Source organism: Phaseolus vulgaris, chromosome 5 (genome assembly GCF_000499845.2).
Source record: "Phaseolus vulgaris cultivar G19833 chromosome 5, P. vulgaris v2.0, whole genome shotgun sequence".
NCBI classification, from domain to species: domain Eukaryota; kingdom Viridiplantae; phylum Streptophyta; class Magnoliopsida; order Fabales; family Fabaceae; genus Phaseolus; species Phaseolus vulgaris.
The window spans coordinates 31,688,115-31,695,263 of NC_023755.2; positions in this window are offsets into that span (position 1 = coordinate 31,688,115).

The window sequence follows — 7,149 nt, forward strand, 5'->3', positions numbered from 1 at the left end:
CCATGTGGCAGCTATGCAACAATGCTACCAGATAGAGCAGAGTGAAAACTCACCATCTCTGTTACAAACGGGGCAAGGCTTTCAACACCTCTAGACTTACATTAGCTTCATTTTCCTTACCTGAAGGAGAAATGTAATTCAAAGAAAAACATGACCAAGATAAAAAGCTATATGCAGAAATGTTGTCCCATACTCTAGTGCTGAAAAAGCTCAAATCCTAAGTCAAGTTATTTGAAATTTGAAATACGAACAAAATTCTACTTCAATAGTCAAGTGAAACTTTACCACTAAGATATGTATCTATAACTTTAGTTGGTACATAAAAAACAACACCATTTCCATCAGTAGTGAGTGAAAGACCTTTCACAGCCTCCACCTTCTCTTCAGGCAAGAATCTCCTCAAGATTCCATAGGAAAAACTGATATCAACCAATGAAATAGCAAGTTAAACAATTTGAAAATGTGCACATAAGTCCATTAGTGATTGCATGCATAATCAGAACACAAATTATAACGTGTTAACAAATATGCTTCGTAATTTTTTTTCTTTCTTTGGTCTTTTACAATTAGTTTGTTAGTTGTGTCAGTTGGTGAAGACATCCTTTACTATTGATATAAAGCTTCTTGTAATTGATCCCAGTGAATAAAGTTCATTTTTACTCTTGTTCATTTTTTTTTCTCAAACTCTAGAGTTTTCACAAGATAAAAAAAAATATCAATTTCAATGTTTGATTTCTTAAGATTCTATATAGTTATTTAAAGCAATATGTAAACACCACATGTGTAAATCAAGGATTATAGTAAGATTCTCACAAAGGGGTGAAGATTGGTTTCCCAATTTTAAGAAGCTAAGTAACATAGTTCTCCATGGAAGTGAGAAGTGATTTTTGCTTTATTTCGGTATAACCCTGCATATTATATGAGAAAAAACCTTTCAGATCAGAAAAATAATGAATGATTAAGGGTTCATATAATCAACAAAAAAAATAAATGGAGAAAACATGAAAGAATATTGATCACAACAGCCTTCTGAATTTTTAATTACACTTATCACTTGATTAAGTATCCTATCTTGTCACCAAATATATATATATATATATATATATATATATATATATTGTGTTACAGTAACATTTGTTTTGACTATCATAACCTTTAAGTTGTAAAAGAAGAGATGTGTACTTAAACAAGTCAATAATCTATTTAATGTTGCTAATACCATATAAAATTATGATGAGAACCCCATGCAGTATAGTTAGATGGCAGCAGAGGCATGCATATGTTAGCAATGACACATCAGAGTTCATTAAATAAATGAAAGTATGCAGCTGCATAATTGGTGAACTTGTTTCAATTATTTTCAAAATATAGGATGAGAATTAAAATAATCAAAGTTCAATTACTTCAAGGTAGTAGCTGTACAAGGATCAATTTGGAGAGATGCATATATTTGACACATAAATAGACTTAGTTTAAAATTCTTCTTTATACTGTAGTTCATACAAGATATTAATCCACTCACCTACACAACATATTCATATACATGACCTCAAAACTTGTGAGAAGCTTTTCCAATACTTAACTTCGTGTGAAATTGCTCAATCATTTCATTATCTTGGTGAGATTACAAGAGTGGAGAAAAGGAAATATAAAGCAAGAAAGCAATTAACTTGATGATGAAGAAAGCATGTCAGGAGTAGCATTACAAAGCATCAGTATGAAAATACTTCCTAATGTTTTGGTATGGCGGAAAAATATTCCACATGTCGTTAATCTCTGACAAGCCAAAAAGATAACTCGAAAAAAAAAAAAAACCTAGCTCCTAGCATTCATTATCATATTCATCAAGTAGCCAGTTATTCTTAATATTAAAATAATAATTATGAAAAAATATCATTCTGGATTTTTTAAAAGATTTTGGACACATAAGCAAGGATAACTCATTATCAGTTCTTTGACAAAATAATCCAACCACAAGTAGGATAGTGCAAAAGTTCAAAGTTCAATTGTACGAATTAAAAAAAAAGAAATTAAATCAACCACTGACATGTGCTAAAGTTATGATATGGATGATCTTCATCCCTGAGATGCTTCTGAAGCTTTATAGATTGTAATGTTCAGGGGGAAGGGGGAGACCAAGAGAGATTAGTAACATTTCTCCATAAGAGGATTAAAAACACAATTTGAAAACAAGCTCATTCCTAAATCCTAACCATGAGAAAATCAAAGAAAAAATGATGAAGAACGAACCGCAGAAGAACGAAGAAGAAGACGATGACTATTGTGAGCTTGAGTAGCACGTGAATTGGAAGAAGGAATCGAAGAAGAACCAAACCATGGAAGCATTTGAAGAAGACTATCAATGTGTGGGCGGATCTGGGAGTAGTTTTGGAGTTCGAAGGGATTTGGGATTTGAAATACGCTTTGGAGGATGAAATTTGGGATTAAGGTTGTGTTTGGATTGTGGAGAGGATTTGAGGGAGTGAATTTGTAGTGATTTGAGAGGAAAGTGTAAAGAAAGTGAGGTTGTTTGGATTAATGTATGTTAGAGTGGATTTGTGAGAAAAGTTTATTGAAGTTGGTGAGTGATATGATAGTTGTAAGAGATTTTTTATTTTTTTTCAAATGTATAAAATATAAATTTACAAATTTACCCTTTCCTTAAAAAATATTTAAATTATAAAGTATGAGATATTTTTGTGTAAATTTTAGTTAATTAAAATTTTATAAATACATATAAAAAATATTTTCATAAAATTAAATTAAAATTATCTTTTATTATTGTTAATATTATTATTTAATAAATTTATTTTTATTATTATTAATATGTATTTTTTTAATCATTATTATTATTATAAAAATTTATTTTAGTTACTATTATTATTTATAATTTTATTACTTTTTTATATATTATTCCTATTTTAAAATTTAAATATATTACTATTATTTTATAGTTTTTACATTTATATTACTAATTTATTTTCTTTTATTATTACTATATAAATACATTTATATTATTGTTATATGAATATATTTATTTTATTACTATTATATTATATTATTATAATTAATTATTTTATTTTTATTTATGTTATAAATATATAGTATTTTTTTATTATAATATATATATATATATATATATATATATTTTATGTGTATATAAAAAAATAATTAAGGGTAATTTTGACTTTGTATTGGTACCATGTGAATTTTTGTAAACTTTCGCTTCTAATCTTCGCATGGCACAGAGGATTCATTTTATCCCTCTCCCCTAAATCAACGCTTTTCCATCCTCTTAAATCAGTGGAAACAAACTCAAAATTTCACTGCCTTTCAATCCGAGTGAACACTGTTCACTCGGATCCAAATGGAGCATAAGGGTTTTTGAGGTTTTGGGTTTTGCTGGAAGGTGTTTAAGGTTGGAAGGCGTTTAAAATTTTAATAATAATAGTAGTTAATATTTTTGTAATAGAAGAAATTACACACTTTTATCTACATTTTTTTTAACTTTAATAGCAGTTTTAGTAACCTTTTTTCTTTTAATTATATTTATTATTTTGTATTCACATTTAAGAACATGTATTTTTAGTAATGTTTAATTAGTTTTATATTTACATTTATAATCTATTATTCATCTTCATTACTAATTAATTTTTAAATCTCTTTATCATTGTCACATTCAACCTATTTCTTCTTCTTCTTCTTCTTCTTATTATTATTATTGTTAGAATATATGGCCTTAAACGAGAGGGGGGTGAATTGTTTAAGAAAGATTTTTGTAAACTTTTAGCCTTAGAATGAAAATTCTTCAAAAGAACCTTGATTAAGGAATTAGTTTTTCAAGACAAACAGCAAAAGCACAAAGCTGGAAAAACAATTGGTTGTTTTAGCGAAACAATCGGTTGTTTATACCAGTTTCAAAATGACAAAACTGAATTTAAAGAGATAGGGATAGAGAAATTGTACACAGTTGTTTATACTGGTTCACTCCAAATCCAGAGCTACATCTAGTCTTCTTAGAAACCCTGAGGATATCCACTAAGCAATCACCACTTGATCACTTACACAACAACCAAGAGAATGACCTTGAACACCTCAAGAAACACACTCTCCTTGGCCAACACTAAGATTGCTGATCTTAAACACCTCAAGAACACACAGCCAATCTCAGCAAACACAGAAACGAATTGTTCAACAGATTACAAAGATTACACTTGTTACAGATGAATATCTGAAATCAATACAAGTAGAATCCTATTCCAGCACCTTGATCAATCACAAACTCTTAAGCAATCTCAACACTTTGAAAAACTCTTTAGAAAAACTTTGTCAAAAGATTATCTTAATTCTCAAATCTGTTTTTCTTAATATATTCAAAGATGTAGTTTGTTATCAAATCTTAACAAACTCTTAAATTGCATTAAAAGATTGGTCAAATCATTTAATGACTGGAGCGTATTCAATTAAAGCATTTAAAGCTCAGTCAAACACAAAACAGTTTTTCTGTTATGGTTCCAAAACAAACAATCGGTTGTTTCCTCGAATCAATCGGTTTTTTTGGTACTTAACAGTTTCAACCATTCAAAAAACAGTTTTCAATCTTTCTCAAAACATCTAAGTATAAACAATCAGTTGTTTCGACAAAACAATCGGTTGTTTCAACTTAGTTTGAAAAACATTTTACTTTTATAAAGATTGAGATGCTAATTGCTTGAGATTTAATACAAGGGTGGATTACAACATATAAACTACCCCAGAACAAAGCTTAAACCAGCACAACAACAACAAGCAAAGCAGAGGCTTCAACATCCTTCAAAGGATTTGGATTCTTTAAAACATTGAACATCACAAGGTTCAACAATCTCCCCCTATTTGATTAAGACAAATCATTGGTGCTTGTGTTGTACCTGATTAAATCTGAAGCAGTTCCTGCAGAAAAAGCATTTATACTATCCAAAGCTTCTTACAGCAGCTAGTTAGATTTTAACTCATTTAAAGAATATAACATGATAAACAATCGGTTGCTTACACGAAACAATCGGTTGTTTCTATCAGCAACAACAGAAAATACTTTTATATCAGAGTTTTTAACATTTTGTGCAATATCAGACAGAGATATACAAGAACCAATAATACTCCCCCTATTTGTCTTCACAAATAGACTTTAACATGTACCACAAACAGATTTAAGAGAGATTATTAAGATCAAGAATACCTAACTCATTTCTTAAGAAGAAAAACCTCTCTTTTGGTAATGGTTTTGGGAAGATGTCAGCTAGCTGCAGTTTGGTCTCCACAAACTTCACTTCACAGTTCCCATTTTGCACATGATCTTTGATAAAATGATGTCTTATTTCAATATGTTTGGTTCTTGAGTGCTGAATCTGATTTTTGGTAAGATTGATTGCACTTGTGTTATCACACATCAAGGGAACTTTGCTGATTTGTAAACCAAAATCTGCAAGTTGTTGCTTGAGCCATAGAATCTGTGCACAGCAGCTACCAACAACTATATATTCAGCCTCAGCAGTAGAGAGATCAACACATGCTTGCTTCTTACTATGCCATGAGATTAGGCTTGAGCCAAGAAGGTGACAAGTGCCACTTGTGCTTTTTCTATCTAGCTTGCAACCTGCAAAGTCAGAATCTGAATAACCAATTAAATGTATTGGAGAGTGAGAAGGATACCATAGTCCTACAGATGATGTTCCTTTGAGATATTTCAGAATTCTTTTTGCAGCTTTGAAGTGTGACTCTTTAGGATTTGCTTGATATCTTGCACATAGACACACCGCAAACATGATGTCCGGCCTACTAGCTGTTAGATAAAGCAAAGATCCAATCAAACCTCTGTATTTTGTTTGATCTATACTCTTTCCAGCAGCATCCGCATCCATGTAGCAGCTTGATGGCATTGGAGTGCTTGCTTCTTTGCAATTCTCCATTTCAAACTTCTTGAGAATCTCCTTGCAATACTTTGATTGACTTAAGAAAATCCCATCCTTTGTTTGTTTAACCTGCAATCCAAGAAAGAAAGATAGTTCTCCCATCATAGACATTTCAAACTCACCTTTCATTGCAGCCACAAATTCTTCACACAATCTATCTTGTGTAGCACCAAAGATGATGTCATTAGCATAGATTTGCACAAGAATTATTTCTGCATTTGACTTCTTGATGAAGAGAGTCTTGTCTACCATTCCTCTTTCATAACCATGAGATAGCAGAAAGTTGCTAAGCCTCTCATACCACTGCCTTGGAGCTTGTTTCAGTCCATACAAAGCTTTCTTCAACTTGAAGACAAGGTTAGGATACTTGTGATCTTCAAAACCCAGTGGTTGATCTACATAGACTTTTTCATTGATGTAGCCATTTAAGAAGGCACTGTTTACATCCATTTGGAAGAGTTTAAAACCACTCATACAAGCAAAGGCCAGCAGCAGCCTCACAGCCTCCAATCTAGCCACAGGAGCAAATGTTTCACCATAGTCTATGCCCTCTTCTTGATTATAGCCTTTAGCAACTAGCCTTGCTTTGTTCCTAGTGATCACTCCATCCTCATCTAGCTTGTTCCTGAAAACCCATTTCGAACCAATAATATTCATTTAATTAGTTTTAGGGACAAGAAACCATACCTCATTCCTTTCAAACTGATTTAGCTCTTCATGCATAGCTTCAACCCACTTCTCATCCTTGAGAGCTTCCTCAATTGACTTTGGTTCAATTTGAGAGACAAAAGTTGTGTGCCTGCAGTAGTTTGAGATGGAGCTACGTGTGGAGACACCTTCCTTTATCTGCCCTATGATGTTATCCACTGACAGATCTCTAGGAATCCTCCACTCTTTGGGCAGCTCACTCTGTTGCAGAATTTCAATCGGTTGTTTTTGCGAATCAACCGGTTGTTTTTCTGCAGAGATTTCCAGCTTCTCCAAACTGATGCTCTGTTCATCTTCCTCAGCACTGATCTTTGGGATCTGACTAATTCTGCGATCTACCTCATCAAAGACAACGTGAACTGATTCTTCTACAGTCATCAACCTTTTGTTGTAGACTCTATATGCATGGCTTGTGAGTGAATAACCAATGAAAATTCCAAGGTCAGCTTTTTCATCAAATTTTCCCAAGCTTTCCTTTCCATTGTTGAGAACA